The following is a 25,595-nucleotide window of genomic DNA, read 5'->3' on the forward strand; positions in this document are numbered from 1 at the left end:
CATTGTTGTGTTCAGCAGACAACTTGAAATGCCTCCCATGTGCGAAGCTACAATTAATACACACTTATTGAAAAAATATAAACTTTGAACATGTAAAATATTTCTGCTGGGGTGTCTTGTTTAACTATCACACTGTATCGCTATGGGTGCTGTCAGTTAACAAGTTACCGGTCCAACAGTTAATGATATAAAATTGTGTGTTATATCTAATTTTGCATTAGTGGTTGGTGCATATTCAATGTTCCACAGTTGTGGATAATGTTAACAAGAAGGTACTGCCAAAGCTTTTTAATCAATGATATCTTTCAATGGAGAATGTCAGTGAATAGTGCATCAAACAAAAGAAATGTTTATTTGCTGTGCTTAACCCAAATACAGAGTTATATTTAACACAGCCCAAGTGTTAATTTCTGTGACTTCACTAAATAATTATACCAGACAAACTTGTTAGCTTCAGTAGTCTCATAATCTAAACAGCGAACCTGAATTTTCTTCTCAAATATTCTCTTGTGTGCAGAGGCTGATGCTCATCAAAAAGGAGTTTCATAAATTTGTTTCTACATGACAATGTGGAGAACCAGATTATCTCTTTATAACATACTGTGTAGCTGCAGAAACACTTCAGTGTTCCAGCACCTCCCCTCTTAAATTCTATATACAGCATGGAATCATTCCTAGGCAAAAGCTATGTGTAAGGACCTAATCAGGTGGAAAGTGAAATTAATGTATTCAAATGACCTGAAGGAATCCTCCCAAAATCAACATATATAAGTAAAACTAGAGCTGTATCAATTACTCCTAAAACATAACTGCCATTAACTAGCAAAGACAGTGCAATAAAAATGTTGTACAACACAGTAGACCAGACAAAGTGAGATGTTCACAAACTACTGCCTTAAATATTCACATAACTGATATAATTTACTTCACACGTGTATTCCATTACTTTCGGAGTTAGAGCTAAATAATAGAAACTGAAAACTAAGTTAGCTATACCCTCCCTCCAAAGCCCCATAAATGCATTTTGTTTGTAATATGTACTGGGACATTTCAGTTACGTTACTCTACTGGGAAACATTGTTCATTACCACCAATATTTACTGAAATACAGTACATAGAATGGCAAATCTACACAGTGTACTGTTTAGGCCTATACTTTACGCCAGTTAATGTAGTGTTAGCTTTTAATTTGGTACATGATGAAGACAAAGTGAGTTACTCAACACTTCGATTATCGACGATACGTACGTATTATACTGAAATGTGAACTTGAAAACTAAGAATTTAATTCTTTGAATTAACATACCTTTTGCAAATGTTTTGGGTGTGTAGGGAAAACTGATGGTACAGCATTTTCTCGGAGCCTTACTGTTGAAAGGGAAGTTCGGTCTATGTCCTCTTCTCGGAAATGCTGAGAACATATAGTGCTCCATTTAGAAGCACGCCAATTCTTCCTCCTCACGGTATTCTCCCACAGAGCTTTCCGACTTTCATTTTTAGGAAATCTAAAATCATACAGGAGAAAAACACACTATAGTACAAGTACCGATGTAGCACACGTTCATTCACAATGAAATTGTAAAATCACACTTAACAAGACAACTTACACGTGAAATGTTATTCGCTTCGATTTCGCATCACAATTAGAACGATTCGTACATCTGAACACCACACAAGTCACCATAATAACGCAAAATTCTTCAAAAAGCGAGCGACAAGCCTATGCACACCAGCTTACAGCAGCAATGTTTTGGTCGGACTGAGATGGCTACCCTCGGCTTCACATAGCTTCGCAGCTGTGACGTCACGGCGTCTCCCTCTATTCTTACCTCCATGTCCCTTCCTGAGGGTGGCTCACAAATACAAACGGAAGTGGCCAGAGAGGCAGTTTCCTATACCAACATGACAAGGGACGGACAGGACCATACTATGCATAGGAACCTCTCTGCTTTTAGAAAGCGTAGCTACCTGTTCCGACGTTGGTCCTACTGTTCTCTAGCAGACAGGCTTGTCTGCTACCATCCAGCATGCAACTGCAAATACATTTGCTCATTCATCCTCTCACACAGAAGGGAAGGGGGGTGACAGCATCTTATCATATACAGTATATAAAAGAAAGCAGATGTAGGTTCCGTATGAGACTGTGTGACATGAATTACATATAAACTGTGTTTTAAAGTGTAGTAGTGTGACAGATCGTTCTTGTTTATGTGTAAAAGTAACACGTTCCACTGCTCAGTCTCCTCCCAGATAGTCAGAAACATCACAGTAAATTTAGAAGAGGAATTTATGCCGTAAATGACAACAGATTTCAGAAATTAACATGAAAGGAATCCAACAGAGACCTTTCACTCTCCTATTAATTACAATTTACTTATGACCCGCTCCTTTTAACATAAAATTTGAATCCATGCTACATGCTCAACTGTAACTTGTCATGTTGTGGGGGTTTTCTGCCTTCATGGTAAATGTTTTGTCCGGTTATTGGAATGTTCTGCTAGTTATATGAAATGTTATGTAGTCGAAGTGTTATATAGTGTTATATAAGTACACGTGGTTCAAAACTCTACCAAATAAATAAATAAAGGAATGTTCGTTTAGTGACCAGACGCTGTATAAACTTTGCATTCGGTATATTGTGGATAAACAAACGTATTTTGTTTGAATATTCTTTTCTAATATTCAGACAGTACATTCTACTGCGTGTTAGAGAAATTCTCATATGAACGGTAGTTAACATGACCTGAAAACACATTTAAGCTACATTTAGTATTTTATCCATCTTCAGTTGTAGTTGTATATATTGAAATAATCAGTGCACTTAGTGTCCTTCTTCAGAAGGCTGTACAGAAAAAAAAACCACAAATAAGTAGTAGTTAGATAAGAATACTGAAATTAAAGACGAAAAGCTCAAAACAATTTAAGAATTTAAAGATAAGAATGGGGCATACTTATAACTGTCAGTCAACGGCCTTGCCACAGTGGTAACACCTGTTCCCGTCAGATCACCGAAACTGAGCGCTGTGGGGCTTGACTAGCACTTGGAAGGATGACCACTCGGGTCCGCCGAGCGCTGTTGGTATAACCAGGTTGCACTCTGCCCTTTTGAGGCAAACTGAGGAGCCATTTGACTGAGAAGTAGCGGTTCGCTCACGAATGCTGACAACGGCTGAGAGAGCGTCCTGCAGACTGATACATGCCCCTCCATATCCGCATCGAGGGACTCCTAACAGCTGAGGAAGAGACGGCGGTCCGTTGGTACCGTTGGGCCTTCCAATGGCTGTTCGGACGGAGATTTATAAAAGTCGCATTTTTTGGAGGTTTCAACAACAAGATGCATGCAGCAAAGTCTGTGGTCCTAAGAAATATAAGAGCAATAAGTAACACGTTTATGAATCCATTAATTGTATAAAAGCTCGTAAATGCTTACATGTGGTTCATAGTGCTTCTACAGAAATGGTATACGGAAGACAAACAACAAGTGCAGACATAATACCAGAACTGGAGCTAATCAAATGGTTCAAATGGCTCTAAGCACTGTGGGACTTAACATCTGAGGTCATGAGTCCCCTAGACTTAGAACTACTTAAACCTATCTAACCTAAGGACATCACACACATCCATACACACATCCATGCCCGAGGCAGGATTCGAACCTGCGACCGTAGCAGCCGCGTGGTTCCGGACTGAAGTGCCTAGAACCGCTCTGTCAGTGCCGGCCGGATCTAATCAGCTAATGACTTGGCTGTCTTGTGGTTGGTCTCAGGTTGGCGGTAAAAGTACGATAAAATAATGAAACAAATCTGTACACAGCTATAATTGTCATAAGTCACAAACAAAAATATAACTACACATGAGCAGCGTAATAAGTAATATGTAAAAACCTAATGATAAGTAAAATTGAATACCAACGGCCATTTTTGTACAGGCACTATGAAGTACATGCAAGCATTTACGAGCCCTTATTCTATTAATGGTTTCATAATTGTATTGTTTACTGCTTTTGTATTTCATAGGACCACAGCAAAAAATGCGATGATTATAAGTATATACCACCTTTTATCTTTAGCCGGCCGCGGTGGTCTAGCGGTTCTAGGCGCTCAGTCCGGAGCCGCGCGACTGCTACGGTCGCAGGTTCGAATCCTGCCTCGGGCATGGATGTGTGTGATGTCCTTAGGTTAGTTAGGTTTAAGTAGTTCTAAGTTCTAGGGGACTGATGACCATAGATGTTAAGTCCCATAGTGCTCAGAGCCATTTGAACCATTTTTTTATCTTTAATTTTTTTAAACTTTTCGTCCTTAATTTTATTATTCTTATCCGACTTCTACTTATTTGTGGTATCTACTTATTTGTGGTATATTTTCTGTACAGCCTTCCGAAGAAGGGCACTAAATTTCCGAAACCGGTTAAGAAATAAAATTTCTTTTATGAAACTGGTTGCTGATTATTTCGATATATTACGGTACATTGTTGTGAATTTGTGAAAGAAAGAAGGGAAAATAAGGTTTAACGTCCCGCCCGATATCGAGGTCCTTAGGGACAGAGCTCACGCTCGGATTTTTCAAGGATGGTGAGGGAAATAGGCCATGCCCTTTCAGAGTAGCCATCCCGGCATTTGGCTGGAGGTTTAGGGAAATCACGGAAAAGCTGAATGTGGATGACCGGATGGGGATCTGAACCGTCGTCTGAAAAGTGCGGAAATGTTTTGAATCTTCTACACGCGGGAGAAGTTAGACACTAACAAAGCAGAGGAAGTTGGAGAAATACCAAATTCCTCATCATTGTTTGCGCTTAGGTGCCCACTTGTACAGTGCTGCAGAATCATAACGAAGATAGAATTGCTTTCGGTGATCCAGGCACTTAAGACACCCGAATGACCCGTTAAGTTACGTACGGGCTATCTAGTTTTCAAGAAAATTTTGATAGTTTATTTAATATTGCAAATGTGCTCCACATACTCTCAAAGTCTTCTTACTGTGGCGTACAGAACTAGGAAGAATAGGCTATCTTTCCGGTGTGGACAGAAGGCTAGCTGAAAAGGAAAACAAAACGAGGAAGAGGAAAATAGAAGAACAGAAAAGAGAAACATCCAATATGCGCATCCACTTCTTTAGTTCCCTTCCAAAATTCAGCGTGTGATGATTCACGTAAAGAGTTCTATAGTTCAGCCGAAGTCAGAGGGAGAGGGTTTCCGAGCCAGTTTACTGTTTCCAGCTGTCAGGATGTTATGAAACGACGCGCAAGAGGAATTAGTGTCTACTTTAGACGGATGTCAGCTGAGAGTTAGAGCCTCTCTTTATGTCCTTAAGTCTGTAACAGAAGTTCTTGGTCACAATATTGATGATCTTCCTATTAATAAATCCGAATCAAGGTAAGAAAGAGACGTAATAAAGCTAAAAAATTTGTATTTAGTAATGATGTTCCTGATTGTTCGTAGGAAAGTCAAATCGTTGCCCACATTAAACGCTAGGGAATCAGGAAAAGTTTCTTGTCACAGCTTTGTTTGTAGGTAGATTGTAGTTTATTTGCGTTAAAAATCAGAAAATTCTTCCGGTAAAGAGCAGGTGCAAGCTGTGCATCTTCATATTTTCGCTGCACAAAGATTGTTCCATAAAATTTCGAGCGTGTAACCGCATAAATTCGCCTTCTTCTTCTAATATTTCGGCTGAATACCGTTCAGCCATCTTCAGAGTAAGCCGAGGTGATTGACGCCCCAGCACTTGCTCCGTCCTGGAGGTGCGAGCTGTTTGGACTGCATTCGATCTGGGGACTGAAAGACAATGAACAGTTTCAGCAGTGATACATTGGTCGCTTCAATCGGACATATATCCCCATTGAGCAAAAATTTAGTGGAAAATTGTATTTTCTTCACCGTTATCACATTTATGAACTAGTTCTGCTTAGTGTTTGAAAGCATAACATTTCAGATTCCAAACTGTTTTGCATACTTATTTTCAAAAACTTCAGAGGAACGTGCACAAGTATAAACGCTAATAACGTCCTGTGTGGTAAGAAGTATGAGTTAAGCATTTTAATGTTTCAGAAATTGAAGAACTGCTCAAATTTTAGGCGAATGAACTAAATAAAGCGCTATTCAAAAGTGATTATCATGAACACTCAGAGCTTCACGTTATGTTTCTTCGAGAAGACCAGAATTTAAAACCGAGCGAGGTGGCGCAGTGGTTAGACACTGGACTCGCATTCGGGAGGACGACAGTTCAATCCCGCGTCCGGCCATCCTGATTTAGATTTTCCTAAATCACTCCAGGCAAATGCCGGGATGGTTCCTCTGAAAGGGCACGGCCGACATCCTTCCCTAATCCGATGAGACTGATGACCACGCTGTCTGGTCTACTTCTCCAAACAACCAACCAACCAACCAACCAGAATTTAAAAATCAGACCACCTTGAGCAGCACATTAGCAAGGTCGATGGGAAAAGCAGTTTGTTGCCTAGAATGTTATTATTAGTATCAGAACTAAAACTGTATTTAGAATACGAGAATGTTGTATGACATTTCGATGTTTACTGCACTAATTCGTGTTACACCACCGCCTTCGCACAGTGTAGTTGTCAAAATATCTACTAAAGATCTGGCGTTTTTAAAATCGTTCGAATTATACGAAATGAAAGATGCCTCATCGTTTAGACCATCTCTGAATAGATTTAGCAGACGCCTTTGGCATTTATCAGAGCAGTTGTTGCTGAAAACGCTCTTCGATGATACTATTGATGTGCCATCATAATTAAAATGGGAAACTTAGAATTTCCACATGGAAACAAGAGTCATCTGTTCCTGCCTGGAACTTCTGGGTGAACTGATAATTTAATGTCATTTGAATGATGTGTTACATTCTCATTTAGTTTCATTTTCTGAGTAAATTGTATTTTCTTTTCGGCCAATATAATTTACAAGGCAAAATTTGTTCACTCATTTGCAGCTTTCTTTCAAGACGGAAAGAAAGAAAAAAAAAAGATGTGTGTGTGATCGCTGTGCTAAAAACCATTCGACATCCTCTAAAAGGTAACACTGAAGAGGCAATATGTGTAGTAGTTTAATTAACAGAATGAGCATCTAAAGAGGTGATGAAATAAGACGTATTGTACACCTACTTGACTTGATGTTTCATAATTCATACCAAGAGCATTAGTATATTCAGATTTGGTGTTCAGACTTCGCGATGAAGATTGCACAAGTTAATGTTACTGAAATGTGATGACATTTCGTTTCTCTTTCTGATCAAGTGAAAATGTACTATGTGGCATGCACAATGTATTAAACAGAAAGGTGTAGCTACAATGTAAGGAACACTATAAACTGCATTGCCCCGTAAGATTATCTGTGGCATGGACCTCTGAGGGAACGGTTGTGGTAGAAGCTCTACGATTTTATGCGTGAGGATCCTTTTACTTTGTTACTAATTTTTTAATCAAACACGTGTTGTAGCGGGCTATTAGGATATATAAATGTAGTCAAGTATTATTAATTTCATTTCTTTAGCGTCTGCCGCCAGTGTTCACGTAGACAGTAGAATTATATTGCTCCGTAGCCAATATATTTACAAATTCCACACTGAGTAATAACACAAAAGAAAAAATTTGATAGTTGAAAGTAGTAAACTCTCTCTTTCATGTGTGTTGTATTTCGCCTCTTCCTGTGGTATCAGCCCACTACAAGTGAATTTAAGGACATCGATATGGTGTTGCCATCTCTGACCGCCACATATACATATACATTGTATAATGTACGGAAGGATCTTTGGGAGGTATGGCTGGGATCTCAATAAGGTTGCAACATATTCAACTCTGAGTGTGGAATCCAATTTCTGCCCGCGTCTCTTCTGCGCTCCTATACGGTAGAAAGGAAGGAAGACAGATATTAACACTACGTTGACGTCTTTAGGGACGAAACCTTGTGGGGAGGGTCTCGGTTGTGGGGTTCCACTGTGAAAAGTACTGCTATAATAGTTCAGATACTCATCTTTTATAATTACAAAGTTTAAAGTTGGAAACAGCAACCGCTCACAGTTACGGTTTAAAAGATTTATTTCATTCAAAGCATTACCGGTTCCGCATTACTCACAATCGATGTTCAGATCGGTCTTAAAAACATTCTCGATTTCCTGATAGGACCATTTTTGTTGTCTTGTTGGTTTTTGTACATGAAAATGAACAAAAAGTTTTGCTTTCATAATTTGGTAAACTTGAGGATCTTGTTGTTCTGGTCTTCAGTCAGAAGACTGATTTGCCCTAAATCTCCATGGAAGTCTATGTTGCGCAAGCATCTTCATGTCCGAATAACTGCTGCAATCTACATTCGTTTTATCATGTTTACTGTAGAGTGTAGTTTACTGTACTCATGCTTTAACTGTCCAATTCCAGATTGACAATTCGTTGACGCCTCAAAATATGTTCCATAATCCTATCCCTCATTTTACTTAGGTTCTGTCACAAATTTCTTTTCTCCCCAGTAATATTCATTACATTCTCATTAGTTCGCTATCTACACATGTAATCTTCAGCATTTTACTGTATTTCAAAAGCTTCTCTTTTTCTTTAACTACTTCTCGTTCACGTTTCACTTCCGAACATGGCTACAATCCAGACGAATACGAGGGGCGTTCAATAAGTAATGCAACACTTTTTTTCTCTGCCAGTTTCGGTTGAAAAAATGCAGCATTTCTTGTTGGGCGTCGCAGAATATTCTCGCTTCAGCCTCTGTAGTTTCATGAAGATCCGATAAGTAGCGGCGCAATACAAAGCGTTCGAAATGGCGTCCCCAACGGAGATCTTCGTTTAGTGGAAAACTAGAGCATTACAGATATTCTCGGGCGCTTGCAGAATGTCTACAGAGATTTGGCAGTGAACGAAAGCACGGTGAGTCGTTGGGCGAGACGCCTGTCATCATTGCAACAAGGCCACGCGAACCGGTCCGATCTCCAGCGTGCCGGCCGGTAACCCACAGCTGTGATTCCTGCAGTTTTGAAACGTGCGGACACTCTCATTCGAGGTGACCGGTGGTTCACAATCAAACACCTCCCTGCTCAACTGGACATCTCTGTTGGTAGTGGCGGCGCACTTGCCCGAAGGTTGGGGTACTCAAAGGACTGTTTTTCCTCGTCCACCCAACAGCCCGGATCTCGAAACTTCCGACTTCCATCTCTTTGGCCCAATGAAGGATACATTCCGCGGGAAGGACTATATGGATGATGTGGAGGTTATTGACGCAGCTCGACGTTGGTCCCGACGTCGACCAGTATAGTGGTACGATGTGGCCCTACAGGCGCTCCCAATGAGGCGTAAGGCCGTCATATTGAACGGAGATTATGTTGACAAACATGGTTTTGTCGCTAAAAGCACAAATTTGAAAATTAGGTGGACTGTTAAGGTAAGGTATGAGGATGTTCTGCGCAGAATCGGTGAGGAAAGGAATATATGTAAAACACTGAGAAGGAAGGAAGGAAGAACGATAGGACATATGTTAAGACATCAAGGAATAACATTCTTGGTACTAGAAGGGGTTGTAGAGGGTAAAAACTGTAGGGGAGCACAGAGACTGGATACATCCAGCAAATAATTTAGGATGTAGATTGCAGTGCTACTCTGAGATGAAAAGCTTAGCACAAGAGAGTAATTCGTGGGGGTTAGAAGACTGACAAAAAGACAAAGAAAGCCAAAAGAGTGGGGCATAATTTGGTGTTATGGAATCCTGAATTACATCAACCTGCTTTCGGAAAAAAGTGTAGCATTGCTTATTGAGCGCCTCCTCGTACTTTCAGAAAAGACTTCGCCACAGTTAAGTTTATATTCGATGCTAAAAAATTCTTCGTTTTAGAAATGCTTCTCTTGCTCTTGCCTATCTGCATTTTGCATCGTCTCTACTTTGTCCATCATCAGTTACTTCGCTGGCCAAATAGCGAAACTCATCTACTGCTTTTACTGTCTCATTTGACTATCTAATTCTTTGCCTGCTTTAATTTTACATTTCATTACCCTTGTCTTACTTTTGTTGATGTTCATCTTATAATATCTTTTCATGACAGTATCCATTCCGTTCAGATTATCTTCCAAGTCTTTTGCTGTCTCTGGCTAAATCACAATGTCTTCAGCGAATCTCGAAGTTCTTATTTACTCTCCCTGCAATCTACATCCATCTAAACCTGTCTACTGCATCCGCGCCTACTTCTCCCTTTACAATTTTCAAATTTTCCTTTTGGATTTTTAATGCTTGCTCTATGAACAGACTAAATAACATTTGGCGTAGGCTGAAATCCTATTTCACTTCCGTCTCAACTATTGTTTCCCTTTCGTGTCCTTCGTCTCTTACAACTGTACTCCGATTTCTGCACAAGCTGTGCCTAACCTTTCGCTCCTTGCTAACTTCAGAAACTCAAAAAGTGCGCTTCAGTCAATATTGCCGAAAGCGTTCTCTCAGTCTACCAATGCTATAAACTTAGGTTTGCCTTCCCTTAACATCGTCTAAGGTAAGTCGTAGAGTCAGTATTTCTTCGCTTGTTCCTACATTTCTCTGCGACTCAAACTGATCTTCCAGAGCTCGACTTCTATCGGCTTCTTGGTTTTTCTGTAAATAGTACGTATTTTGTAAGCATGACTTATTAAACCGGTAGTTCGGTAATATTTACACCAGTCGGCAACTGCTTTCTTTGCAGTTGAAATTGTTACATTCTTTTTTGCTGAATAAATCAGCAACCAGTTGCACAACAGACATTTCATTACTTTACCGGTTTGTTCCCTTCTTCAGAAGAACAGAATTATTGTATTACTTGCAAGCATGGTGTACGCAGCATATTACCGTAGTCATGTGGATCATAGTGCATGTACAAATATGGCATTAGGAAACCAAACAACGCGGCCATCATGCCAGAACTGGAGCTAATAAGTTAATCGAACTGATGTATCGCACTAATCTTCCGCGGAATTCGTAACTAATGTAGCTAAATCTCTGAACCGGACGTAGACTTACATATTAATTTCTGTTGTTGCCATGTGTACGCTGGGTGAATATCCATTTAGTTTTTAACATTTTTCTCTAGTGTTCTCTTTTTCGACCGAAACGAAACAAAGAAAGTTATTAAAACGTTATTAAAATGTCAGCCGTGATAATTTCGTTATCATTAAAACTTTTTTTTTTCGGAAATTTGTGGTAAGTTCCTATGGGACCAAATTGCTGAGGTCATCGGTCCCTAGGCTTACACACTACTTGATCTAACTTAAACTAACATACGCTAAGGACAACACACACACACCAATGCCTGATGGAGGACTCGAACCTCCGACGTGGGGAGCCGCGCGAACTATGGCAAGACGCCCAAGACCATACAACTACCTCGGGCGGCATTACAATTGTTCAGTGAGTGCCTGACACGAACATCTCACATTACATTGCAGAAAAAAATGACTTTCATAATAGGGACTGGTACGAGAGCCATAATTATACCTGTCTTCTCCATTACTGTCATTGTAACTTACAGAAACACAGAGATAATTGTTCGAGTCTATGATAAATGTAAAGGCTAGTGTATCGATGTCTACCCTGTTGCCCTTATAATAATCTTAGCAGCCCCGAATCTACCGTATTTCCGAACAGTGGCAAAAACATGATATTGCCGCCCCCCACCCTTCCCCCTCGTGCGTTTGAGATAGGATTTTTCAAAAATATGTTCATTTTGTAGCGAACATCTTTCTGAAGAGTTTGAAATATAAAACATATATTTGGTCTTAAGTGTGCCAAAGTGCAGTGCCACGGTTCTTCACAGAATTCTTCTATCGCACGTCACTGTACTTCGCTCTGTGGAATTCAAACGTATATATTTCGTAATGGAAGCCACCAAACCTATATTCAGATCAGAGAAAATTAAAACGTCTTGTGGTGCCTCTCCTGCTCCCAGTCGGCCAGTTTGACAGCCCCCCCCCCCCCTTAAAAAAAACTTACAACTAATATTGGCTGTCGTGATGACTGGGTGTTGTGTGCTGTCCTTAGGTTAGTTAGGTTTAAGTAGTTCTAACTTCTAGGGGACTGATGACCATAGCTGTTAAGTCCCATAGTGCTCAGAGCCACTTGCTATAATATTGGGTGGGATTATTTGTGACCGGGAGAATAACAACTCTTCAGAAAATTTGCACTCTTTATTACCTATTAGGTGGTAGCTTTCTCTTTTGTGTGACTTAAAATTAAATACAGGAAACATAAAACCAGTAAAGATAAGAGACAAGCGTTTCTTCTATCCTCAGGTCTCAGCATTTTTTTTTTCCTCTAATGTTGCTACAGTTGTACACGGCGTGGTTTCCTTTCTGCGAAAAATTTATTACCTCATCAGAGATTGTCAAACGTTTTGCTACACGAAAAATCAAAATTTCGCTGTCTAATACAGAAAAAGCTGTTAATGCGAATCGTACCCAAGACTGTTGTGATTCCTCGATTTGATTACGTCTATTTTGTCCCTGTCTGTTAGAGCAAACGAAATAGGCCTTTCTGATATTACAGAAGTTGTGGCATACTCCAAATAAGCGAGACTGTTTTAGCACAAATAGTCATTTTATCTACCTCTTTTACATAAATAAAACGACAGAATGCAATTCACGAGGTACCAATATCAAATGCTTATTAGGCCGACCACAAGCAAAAAATTTTATGTTAGGAAATAGTTTCACATTTTATTCACAGGCTCCGGTTTCTCAAGCATGAGATTGAAAAGTGGTAGTAGAACGAAATTTTTATATAAATTTGGAATTGCCATATTCTTCCATATAATCTGTGTAATGTCTCCATTTCTTCTCCTTCAATCCCGCGTCCGGCCGTCCTGATTTAGGTTTTCCGTGATTTCCCTAAATCGCTCCAGGCAAATGCCAGGATGATTCCCTTGAAATGGCACGGCCGACTTCCTTCCCCGTCCTTCCCTAATCCGATGAGACCGATGACCTCGCTGTCTGGTCTCCTTCCCCATACAACCCAACCCAACTCTTCTCCTGCCTCGTTCTAACAAACACTCTTGACATCACTAATTCTATAACTATTACTGCAGTTATCAAAACTTATTCTTCGGTTAACTTCAGTAACCTTTCCAGAATCAACGGTTCAGTTATCCCTCGTTTATTCTCCGGTTAGGCGTTATTGCTTGTTCGTACATCGCGTTTTCCGCGTTATTCTGAGAATGGAATATAAACGGCCACTAACCGGGGACTGTACAACTGGTCCTTAGTAGTGTAACGATCTGGCAAACATTTTCTGCCAAAATTTCATTTTCTTACACCTAGAAGATAATACGTAATCTTACTTACCTGTTATTCCTGGTCGGCCTGTGTGGCCGTACGGTTCTAGGCGCTTCAGTCTGGAACCGCGTGACCGCTACGGTTGCAGGTTCGAATCCTGCCTCGGGCATGGATGTGTGTGATGTCCTTATGTTAGTTAGGTTTAAATAGTTCTAAGTTCTAGGGGACTGGTGACCACAGATGTTATGTCCCATAGTGCTCAGAGCCATTTGAACGATTTGTTATTCCTGTTAGCCGTTTATTTCCACTCTGGAAGCCTGAAACTATGGATTTGGCTTATAATTATAACAACGCTGATCATTCGCACACCCAGTCAACCACATAAACGAACAGCGATTGGCATTCACCCGTTCGGGTTTATTCGGCCTGCCTCGTATAGGACCGTCCCCTTTTTTGTTTCTAGATGCGACCTGGACTTCCCTGGCAGAGACATCACGTACACTATGCAAGCATTCAAAAATGAGCTTGTGATTCGTTCACAAATAAACTTAGAATGTATTCAAAAATGTTCAAAAACTATATGGGATGCATTTCAAAATTATATGAATAATCTATAGACCAACGTGCTCGGAATGCTAGGCGCTTTGTGAAACAAGGCTTTTTTCTTCAGGAATTGAAATTTGCCGTGGCGCCCCGCCACACGGGGCGGATAGCCGGTCCCCCCCCCCCCCCCCCCCCCCCTCCCCTCCTAGATCCGGGTCTGAATCTTAGTACTGCACGTTACGTTCACGAATAAAACAGAGTTAGTACTAGTGAAACTGGGCTTAGTGCTACTATACCAACTCATTCTATGAACTTACTTCCGTCCTGCACAATTTTGTTTTCTTAGCATAGAATGTCTAAAGTATTTCAGTGCCGCAGTTTTATTGATTTTTACGAAGTTAAGCAGGAGAAAGGACAATCTGACTCTACAGTGGGCATAGCACTATACAGTAGACTATATACAAATTGTTAAGTCATGGAAAGAAGAAACGAGAAAAAGTTACCACAGTTGTTGTGGTTCACAGTCACAGTGGTTGAGTGTCACAATAATATCTTTGATGTCTATCCTAATGAGTCAACATCAATTTATTGAAGAATGTGCACAAGCAGGCATGGTGACACTATTTTTCCACTGCAGCATTCGACGAAGCCATCAAATCATTAAGATGGGTTGAAGGACAAATATGCAATAAACCTTCCTTTAACAGATGGCATTATTTTGTTTGCTTTGAATCCAGGAGGACTTCAGCAAATGGTGGATCTGAGCTGAAGAAGTATGACAATAGGCTTGGAGCTTAATTACAGTAAGGCCAAGATAATATGCAATCAGCATGCTGATAGCAAGTTATTAAAAATTTATAATTAAGTTACGGACACAGTCGCGTTGTTCCGGGTGTAGCCTTGTATGAACAATTAAGTGAAGAAACGAACAGAAACTTTTCAAATGTGGGGCTACAAACGAACGATGAAGATTGGGTGGGTAGATATAATAAATAATGAGGAGGTACTAAATCGAACTGCGGAAAAAATACATTTGTGGCGCAACTTGACTGAAAGATGGATCCTATTGATAGGACACATCCTGAGGCATCTAGAGATTGTCAGAAAGTGCGGTTAAAAATTATAGAGGAGACCTAAGGAATGAATACAGTGCAAATGGTTGTAGTGTCACACCACGTGTTACGAACATTCGCAAGACAACACATGGCTGCCGCACGAGGCCGAAAACAAAGAAAGAGTCGAGAAGAGATTAATCCACTCGTGAATAACCCACTAGTGTATCCATATCTTCCCTGTAAATTTTATTTCAAGTTGTAGGGGATAATTTATGGACCGCGACTGTCGGCAAGTACTGGTCGCTATTGTGAATGACAGGGGCGGTTTGGGTTTGCCAGTGTCCGGCTAAAGGGTGGTGGCCTGGCCCGACTGGGTGGTCTTTAAAGGCGAGGGCGTTTCCCACAGAATGGCTGGCATTTTCTTTTGGCAAATAAACTTCTTAAATTCTTCATTTGCGCGCCATATTGTCCGTAGTTGCTGGTGTGGTATCAAATGTCGAATTCAGAAGAAAGGTGATAGTACTGTGTGCTCGAACTACAGGGGAATTGCTGATAAGAAAAGTTATAAGGACGACCTAACGGAAGATCGATTTACACCACAAAGGAAGAAGCAGGACTAATCGGTACGTGAGACGCTGAATGTCATAATGTACGGAGAAGTCTAGAGCAGGCCCACATCCAGCAGGGAATAAGAAATGTTTTGTGCTGATGGAGACGATAAAAAGAAATCTATTGGTGACTGAGGTCGGTGTACTGAACAGCATTACATAAGTATTTACGTCATTTGTAACTAATAATTATACTCGTAGCTATTACAAGTCGTATGTTTTTAGGTTAGTTAATGCCTCGAAGCACATGTGACAAGAGCAAATCATTAATGTCTATTTTACGCTGGGCAGCAGGTCAGGCATTGGACGTTGACGCGTGGGTGCAAAACAGTTAGTTTATATGACAGGAGCAGTCCTCTTAGTGGTGCAGTTACGACCAAGCAGGAAAAATCAAGGTAGGAATGTTTGTGGGAAGGCTGTTCGACACAGAGAAAAAACTAGCAACACATACGTGTACATATTAAGGTACCACATATAAAAATATCTGCACTTAAACCCGTTACTCTCCCTCCCCCCCCCCTCTCTCTCTCTCTCTCTCTCTCTCTCTCTTTATATAATGATTGTGGGGTGCTCCTGTGATAGTTTGACATGATTTCTTCTAAATAGTAAAATTTCTTTAGGAATATAAAGCGATAGATTGCCCGATCTGTTTCGAAGCTTTAGAGGTTAATTTCAGGAAAGGGCATGCCATACCTTCCGCGATGAAAGACGCTGTGCACCATTAGGCTATTAGTATAAATGGTACACCTCTTGCCGGTAAGCACAGCTTTATTCCGCGCGCGTAATTTCATTCCAACATAACTTCAAGCACGTCCCCAAAGGCTACACGTCACATTAGCGGAGTGGCGAAGTTCTCTTGCCCCCGTGCTGCTGCCGAGAGAATGAACCGGCCTTCCTTGGGTTGGACGCCGTACTTAGGTCACATAAATGTAAATTTGCCTCTCATTAACTGGCCCAGGAATTCTGTGGTGTTTCCAGAGTTCAGAAGTTTTCCAAGCGACTCATCTCTTTTTTTGGTTTTCTAAAAACTAAATTGGTAGTTCTACTTGTCTTGTGATTAGTCTGTTCGCCTGAACTATTGTAAAATAAAAACACTAATAAATTATACAAAAACCATCATTTAATTTTTCAGCTGATTTCGTCTACTGATATTGCACAGCACTACACATGTATAAGCAGAGAAATGTAACATTTATATTGACAAATAGCAATAAATAGCATAAAAATATCATAAATGGAAAAGAGAATAAATATGATCAGAATGATTATTAATATCGCTTGTACTAGTACTAATGTCACAGTCCACATCAGGGGAGATGTAAGTCTGTACGAATTAACAGTAGATGAAAAGATAAAATGTTCACGTGTGTGTGAAGTCCTAAGGAACAAAACTGCTGAGGTCATCGGCGCCCAGACTTATACACTACTTAAACTAACTCAAAGTAACTTATGCTAGGAACAACACATAAACACGCCCATGCCCGAGGGAGGACTCGAACCTCCGGCGGGAGGGACCGCGCAGTCTGTGGTGCCTTAAACCGCGCGGCCTTTGCACGCGGCGTGTGAAGATAGTCAATAACAAAAGAGCTTAGGTTACACTTACACAGTGATAGTTCTTCTGCGAACCAGCATATTCTACAATCATGGATAGATTTGATGTATACACTTTCTGCCATTCTCGATATAATTTTCGAACTATTTTTTAGCATCTTACTTATTCTGTAATGGCTACAAAAATTCTGGTCGACACTAAGTACGGCCACTATCACACTTAAACGAGTTAGTCAGATCAATTAATAAGTTTATTGAGTATTGCTTATTACTCGCAATTCTGTTTCAAAGATACAAAAACTTTGTTGCTGTGTTTTACTTATTACTACAACCCGCAAATTAATGTTTTTGATGAGCGACAGTCACTGAAAACTTCGAGGAACGATTGAAAAATCTTGCTTCTTTGCAAATTTGCCGTCACATTCGTACAAAATATCTTTATAGCACTGTTTCACTGCTACGTACCTTCCGTGTTAGTTCAGGGGGTAGCAGAGGGTCGACAGGCATTTGTAGTGGGGCCAGAGAAAACGTCTGTTCACCTTGGGAGAGAAGCTTCTGTTTAGACAAAGTTATGCCAATTCTCCTAGGGAGATAAACCATAAGGATAAATAAGGCTCTTCTAGGATGACGCTTGAGCACATTAACAGTAACCAGCTATCGTAAAAATTATTATTACTTTCAGTTTCAAAATTTGACGCAGGAACAACAAAAACCAGCCTGTTTCTATGATGACACCTGACGCGAGTTAAAGGACAATGGAAAATCATTTAAGACAAAATTAGATTAGAAACACGCAGTTCTCAAGTATTATTTGTAGAAGCAAAGGAATATATTTTGCAGAAACCCGAAAAAAATAAAAGTTCAAACAACTTGGGAACTGAGTTTTGGGACAAAATATGGGTGCAAGTAAAGGTATAAGAATGTTGAAATGGGAAAAAGGAAAAACACAACGAATACACAAATGAAAGAATTGCGACAATAACTCCTAAAGAAATCAAGAGACTATACGCATTAGACCAGGGAGATATTATGAATCTGTAGCCAATTATGAAGAAATAATGGCCTAATTTGCCTAATTTAATGTGGCCTAATTTAATCAAAAACCCAAACATTCCACCTCTACTCCTGCGTGCTACAACGTTTTTTGATGAGAGGACATGTATGTCCCATTTCTGGCCATGATTATTGTGTTGCGGAAGGGACGCTAGTTACTGAACTACAATGAAGCGCCAAAGAAACTGGTATAGGCATTCGTATTCAGATACAGAGATATGTAAAGAGAATAAGGCGCTGCGGTCGGCAGCGCCTATATAAGACAAGTGCCTGGCGCAGTTGTTAGATCAGTTACTGCTGCTACAATGGTAGGTTATCAAGATTTGAGTTTGAACGTGATGTTGTAGTCGGTTCATCAGCGATGGGACGCAGTATCTCCGATATAGCGATGAAGTGGGGATTTTGTACGGCAATTTCACGAGGGTACCGTGAATATCAGGAATCCGGTAAAACATCAAATCCCCAACATCGCTGCGCCCGGCAATATCCTGCAAGAACGGGACCAACGACGACTGAAGAGAATCGCTCAACGCGACGGAAGAGCAACCCTGCCGCAAATTGCTCCAGATTTCAATGCTGGGCTGTCAACAAGTGTCAGTGTGCGAACCATTCAACGAAACATCATCGATATGGGCTTTCGGAGCCGAAGACTCGCTCGTGTACGCTTGATGACTACACGACACAAATCTTTACGCCTTCCGTGGGCCCTTCAACACCGAGATTGGAATGTTGATGACTGGAAAGATGTTGCCTGGTCGGACGAGTTGGGTTGGGTTGATTTGGTGGAAGAAACCGAACAGCGAAGTCATCGGTCTCATTGGATTAGGGAAGGATGGGGAAGGAAGTCGGCCGTGCCCTTTCGAAGGAACCATCCCAGCTGTTGCCTGAAGTGATTTAGGGAAATCACGCAAAACCTAAATCAGGATGGCCGGACGCGGAATTGAACCGTCGTCCTCCTGAATGAGAGTCCAGTGTGCCAACAACTGCGCCACCTCGCTCGGTCGTCGGACGAGTCTCGTTTCAAATTGTATCGAGCGGATGGTCGTGCACGGGTATGGAGACAATCTCTTGAATCCATGGACTGAGCAGGTCATCAGGGGACTGGTCAAGCTGGTGGAGGCTCTGTAATAGTGTTTGCCGTGTGCAGTTGGAGTGATACGAGATCTCTGATACGTCTAGATACGACTCTGACAGGTGACACGTACGTAAGCGTCCTATCTGATTACCTGTATCCATTCAAGTCCATTGTTCATTCTGACGGATTTGGGCAATTCCAGCAGGACTATGCGACGCCCAACACATCCAGAATTACTACAGAGTGACTCTAGAAACTCTCTTATGAGTTTAAACACTCCTGCTGGCCACCAAACTCCCCAGACATGAACATTATTGAGCCTATCTGGGATGCCTTACAACGTGCTGTTCATTAGAGATCTCCTCCCCCTCATACTCTTACGGATTTATGGGCAGCCTGCAGGATTCATGGTGTCATTTCCCTGCAGCACTACTTTGGACGTTAGTCGAGCCCATGTCACGTCTTGTTGCGGCATTTCCTCGTGCTCACGGGGGCCCTGTAGATATTAGGCAGCTGTACCAGTTTATTTGGCTTTTCAGTGTAATGATTACAACGCGAAAATTCCTGCATCACCTACTTCAGTTTCCTAACAAATCTAGTTTTGAAGTGTCAGCTGTAAACATTCTTATTAATATGTCACCGTGAACTCCTCATATCAGATGGGTGATAACACGTGCAATAACTTAATTTTGTCACAATATTTGATGCACCGCAGGTTATGTTTGTCCTGTGTACGGCCGAATTAAACTGGTGGAACGCAAGAGACAGTTACTCTTCTTGACAGGCACTAACCGTTCCCTTGAAGGTCAAATAACTTTTTATAAAAACCCTTGGCGTATACTGGGGCCCGACCATTTATAGAAGATTTTTCAAAGATCTTTGACGGTGTAATACGAGCTTAGGGTAGAAGGCTACATTTCTGCACCTGGATCGTCCCGCGATATTGCAGGGAGAAGGGTCTCACGCTTTTGGAAGCTGCAGCTCTAGAGATGTCCTTCCTTTGCAAGAGTCAAAGACCGCGCTTTCAGTGTTGTTTCCTCGAATTATGCAGGCCGTTGTTGCTCTAACGACTGTCTCTTAGCGTTTACTCCAAGATTTCTGCTACAGACACAGGCTACGTTTCCCGCGCTGTTCCTCTTGTCTTGTCTCTTCCACGTAAATCTGTAAATCCCTGATAAGTATTATGATGCTAGTTTGTTTGACTTTTCCACTTTGTTGCACTTTTTCTTAGCCGTCAGTAGCTCGTGGTGGCCTCAACTTGGCAAAAATTCTTTCGCTCGTTCTTCAAGCTGCCTACTGCCTCCCCCAATGCGAATCAGTAGCAAACCTGTGACAGCCACTGTCAGAATCTCTTAACATGGTCGTCGAGGTATTCTTTTCAAGTCGCTTATATTTCACGCGTGATCTTAGAGTAAATTAAGGTGGTGTATATACCTAAATTTTAAAGTGAGTGTGTTGTTAATACACTGTAAATAGCCAAAACATTTCTGTTATTATTACCCTCCATGAATGCTACTGGCCTTTAGGATGTGACACTTTGACGTTCGCTTTACAAGTCAAGCTAAGTCTGACAAATTATAAGGAAGGAAACCGAGTGAGCTCCATATCTTAATACACGGATGCGTACAGAAACATCGTATACTGAAAGTAGACGCCATTTTAAGACGAAATTCCGCATAATAACTGATGGCTGCATAAGACAGACACTAAGATCCAAGAACTGTGCTGTGTTGTTAAATTGTCCTTTATGATACCGAATGTTGACGCGCGTACGACCTACGCAGTATGACCCCGCTCGCCAGAGAAAACGATAGCTTGGCATTCCTGCAGGGCACGCATTGATTACTATTGTTTACGTGTCACGCGATACTGAGAGGGTCAAATGTGAAGGACGGCTAGAGTGATCGAAACAAATAATTCTTGCTGTGACGGGGCAATGCAGTAGAAGTTTGCCTAACAGCAGTATGGCCATCTCATCCCTTCAGCCGGCCGGAGTGGCCGAGCGGTTAAAGGCGCTACAGTCTGGAACCGCACGACCTCTACGGTCGCAGGTTCGAATCCTGCCTCGGGCATGGATGTGTGTGATGTCCTTAGGTTAGTTAGGTTTAAGTAGTTCTAAGTTCTAGGGAACTTATGACCACAGCAGTTGAGTCCCATAGTGCTCAGAGCCATTTGAACTATTTCCTCCCTTCAGTCGCAAATGACGCCATTCTCTCTCTGGTGCGTCCGATGACTTATGTACCTCGTACCAGCTTCTGCAACTCTACACAACTGCATTGCTACTAGAATGTCTGCCCAAGACCACTCTCTATCTCGTCCGGTTTGCTTAACGACTCCGCGTTCAAATATTTGCAAACTCTTGAAAACTCTGTTCTTATACAACAATGCTACGTGTTGATACGTGATACGTTCTTCACACTGTTCAGCTGTAGACAGCTAATGAATATCGTACTGTGCGTTGTAGTACCTTTAACTCTTTGGAGTATCATTATATGTTGCTCTAAAATTCCCCGTACAAACTTCCAAGACTTGTACAGGGGACTGGGTAGATAATATTTTGAACTGGATCCCATGGCCATAAAAGTTCGGTTTTTGTGCTGCAACCATTTGAAAACGTGTTACTAACGCGACCGATTTACAAGTAATTTATTAGGCGTGACCCAGTACATCACATTTTTATAATTCCACTCATTAATAACCAAAGAAACAAGAATGAAACTTAATCACTTTTTACAAACACCGTTGTTTACAGTTCAACCGTTTTCGTCATTTTCAAAGGAGGGTTGGCATTCTGATCCACTGCAAATGAGATTTGATGTGTCGACCACAAAATTCAGTGGACACATTGTACCTACGAATGTATTTTGGTACACGCGCCCTCCCGCACTTGGTGTCTCTGTAGTCTGTCCAGCATCGCCCACAGCTCGTGCCACCAGACATTCTGCTGTCTCTACAGAAGCCTCATAAACCAAACTCTTCATTCGACCAGATAGTGGTGGTAGCAACATACAGTGCACGCGCAATCGCTCGTGCACTGTTGACGAGCTCTCTTCGGTGTGATGCAGTATGCTCTCCTCGGGTGTGTGGCGTCTTCTTACGGCATCACAGCCACGCCTGCTGACGGTGAAGGTACCCCTTTGAAGAAGACGTTGCGTAATTATGGCGAAAAGGGTGTCCGATGGATTCGGACATGTAGATTTTTATTTTTTGAGTCATCACTAATGTTTTCTCGCTGTTATAATTTCCGCTACTTTTAATTACTCTCGTCTTTCTTCGATTTACTCTAAATCGATTTTCTGTACTTATTGAACTGTTCGTTCCATTCAGCAGATCCTGTAATTCTTCTTCACTTTGACTGAGGATAGCAACGTCGTCAGCGAATCTTATCGTTGATATCCTTTCTTCTTAAATTTTAATTTCACTATTGAACCTTTCTTTTATTTCCTTCATTGCATTTTTGATGTATGCACTGAGCAGTATGGACGAAAGACTACATTGCTGTATTACACTCTTTTTAATCCGACCACTTATTTCTTGGTCTTTCATCCTTACTGTTCCCTCTTGGTTCTTGTACATGTCTCGTCTTTCCCTCCAGCTTACGCCTATCTTTCTGACAATTTCGAACATACTGCACCATGTATTGTCGTACGTTTATTCCATGTCGACTGATTCTATGAACGTGTCTTAATTTTTCTTTAGTCTTTCTTCCATCATCAATCATAACGCCAGAACTGCCTCTCGGGTGCCTTTACCTTTTCTAAAGCCAGCATAATCGTATTCTAACACATCCTCAATTTGACTTTAGATTCTGCTGTGTATTATTCTTGTCAGCAACTTGGAAGCTTGTTCTGTTATGATGATTGTGCTATAACTCTCGCACTTGTCGGATCTTGCAATCTTCGGAATTAAGTGGCTGACGTTTTTCTGAAAGTCTGGTGGATAACGATCTTTCTAAAGGCGACAAGCAGCTCTTCCATTATCATGGGCTTCGCCATACAGAAGAATCTTTATAGTGTATTCTGCAAACTTGTACTCCACCATGTTGCTCTAACATTCATAAATGTCAAAGGACATCAGTCCATTCGCCATAAGCATCCTAGTTCCTCCCATTATAACTACCTTGTTTCGTGTTTTTTTATTTTTTGGTCCATCAGTCTTCTGACTGGTTTGATGCGGCCCGCTACGAATTCCTCTCCTGTGTCAATCTCATCTGATAGTAGCACTTGCAACCTACGTCCTCAACTATTTGGTGGATGTATTCCAATCACTGTCTTCCTCTACAGTTTTTGCCCTGTACGTTTCCCTCTAGTACCATGGAAACCATTCTCTCATGTCTTAACAGATGTACTTTATCCCGCCCCTTCTTCTTATCAGTGTTTTCCACATATTTCTTTCCTCACCGATTCTGCACAGAATCTCCTCATTCCTTACCTTATCAGTCCATCTGATTTTCAACATTCGCCTGTAGCACCACATCTCAAATGCTTCGATTATCTTCTGTTCCAGTGAGAGGTGGCATGAGCCCCCTCTCATATTTCTATCTTACGATTCTCATCTCTAATTGCATGCGGTGGAAAGTTGCTATTCCTTCACACGCGGACTTCCCACGCAGCGTCTCTCGTCACCCGGGTGGTCCAGTGACAGGCGGGCTCTGCTGATTTTGAAAGGGTAAGCCGACAGGTGTGAGGGAGTCGAGTGAATGCTTTCCAGACGCCGACATTGTCAAAAGACACGCCCGGAGGGGCCTGAAGTAGCGGCTGGGCTAGAGGTTCCATTACTTCGCAGAAACTTAGTGAAAACACTTTCTGGCGGGCTACCAGCGAGGCGTGGGAATGACTTGTGTTCCCAAGCAGCCTTGGCGCGCAAATTCCCGCGTTTTCTGCCGTATAGTAACTGTAATTGCTTTGCTCAGGACATAGCTCCGTGACGTAGCAATATCGGCGCAGAAATTGGCGCCAAGAACCTCCATTGGTGGAATGGTAGTGCTCCGGAAATAGAGTGGAATTTTCCGCCGGTTTTCGAGTTGCTGATTGGAACGTTTAACCACGGCCACTGTCGTGGGGGCGGGAATGTTCGGTATTCGGCATGTACGGGTGCTCTAGGAGGGTCGGCTCTCGCCTTTCGGTCGGAGTAGGTTACAAGACTGAGCTCTCGCTGCTCTGGTGAACCTGCTTCCTCTGGCTGTCTAATATAGGTTTATTTAATTGTAACTGCTTGACGAAGTTGCTGAAGTTTCGACTTCAACATAACTTTCTGAGTACAGTTGGTAATTGAGCGTTCTGTGTACAAGAGGCCTATGTTGTCTGTCTTGAGCAGTTTTGGCTAAAGTTGACTGTATTGGACTTACTGTGTGACTTCGCTTGTTAAAATCAATCACTGTACCGTCAGTGATTGTGTGGCGAGCCTTCTTCGTCTCCCTCAGAGGCGCATTTGTATTGCTAGGAAGTCTTTATTCTGGAACAACCAGACCAGGACAATTTGTTTCGGGCTATACTCGCGACATTATCATCCCCACGACGGGACGTCGAAGCAACCAGCCATCGCTTCCAGTACGCCAGATCGTGTTCTAGCAGTTAAGAAGACAGCTTGGTAATGTATGTCCGCAGCACCGGTAAAGCAGGCATTTTTGCTAGGCGATAATCAGAGCTCAGCAGAGCGCGCCTGTTCGTCTTTTCTAACTTTGTTCTATCTTGGGTGTTCATTGTCTGAGTTCTCACTAATGTAGCAGCAATTAATGTTGGGTTAGCTGTGTGTCTCTCTTAAGATTTGAGTTGCTAGGAATTGGCTCCACATACCACTTCGTCATAAACGTCAAAATCTAGTTTAGGGACAACTTCACCGTCACAGCGTTTCTTTGAGTATCCAATTTGAGCCAATTTGATGTATTGTAAATGTTTCATGTGTTTTTGTTTATTATTTTGTGTTTAGTCTTAATAAATCATATTGTTATTTTGGACAGAACTTTCATTCTGTTAATCGGTAGAGCAACCCTATCATTTCTCACTACGTTAATGAAACCTTCCTTTATTTAACTTATTTAGCAAATTAAATTATTGCAGGTGCCAAACTCTTTTTCTACTTCACTTGCAGGGTTTGTTACAGTCAGTTCGCGTATCTTTTTAATCCATGTGCAGCAGTAGAAGTCGGAGTTAGAATAGGGGGGGCTTAGAGCATCATTTACATTTGTAGATTCTAGAATAATTTAGTGTTAAATACACTGCTAGCCCCGGCACCTCGCACCGGTTTTCCCACAGTCCATTTTTCACTACCATACAATACTGTACTCCAGACGTACGTTCTTAGAAATTTCTTCCTCAAATTAAGGCTTATGTTTGATACTAGTACAATTCTCTTGGCCAGGAATGCTCTTTTTGCCACTGCCAGTCAGCTTTTGATGTCTTCCTTGCTCTGTCCATGATAGGTTATTTTACTGCCTAGGTAGCAGAATCCCTTAAATTCATCTACTTCGTGACCATCAAT

This window comes from Schistocerca americana, chromosome 1, assembly GCF_021461395.2.
Source record: "Schistocerca americana isolate TAMUIC-IGC-003095 chromosome 1, iqSchAmer2.1, whole genome shotgun sequence".
In the NCBI taxonomy this organism is placed as follows: domain Eukaryota; kingdom Metazoa; phylum Arthropoda; class Insecta; order Orthoptera; family Acrididae; genus Schistocerca; species Schistocerca americana.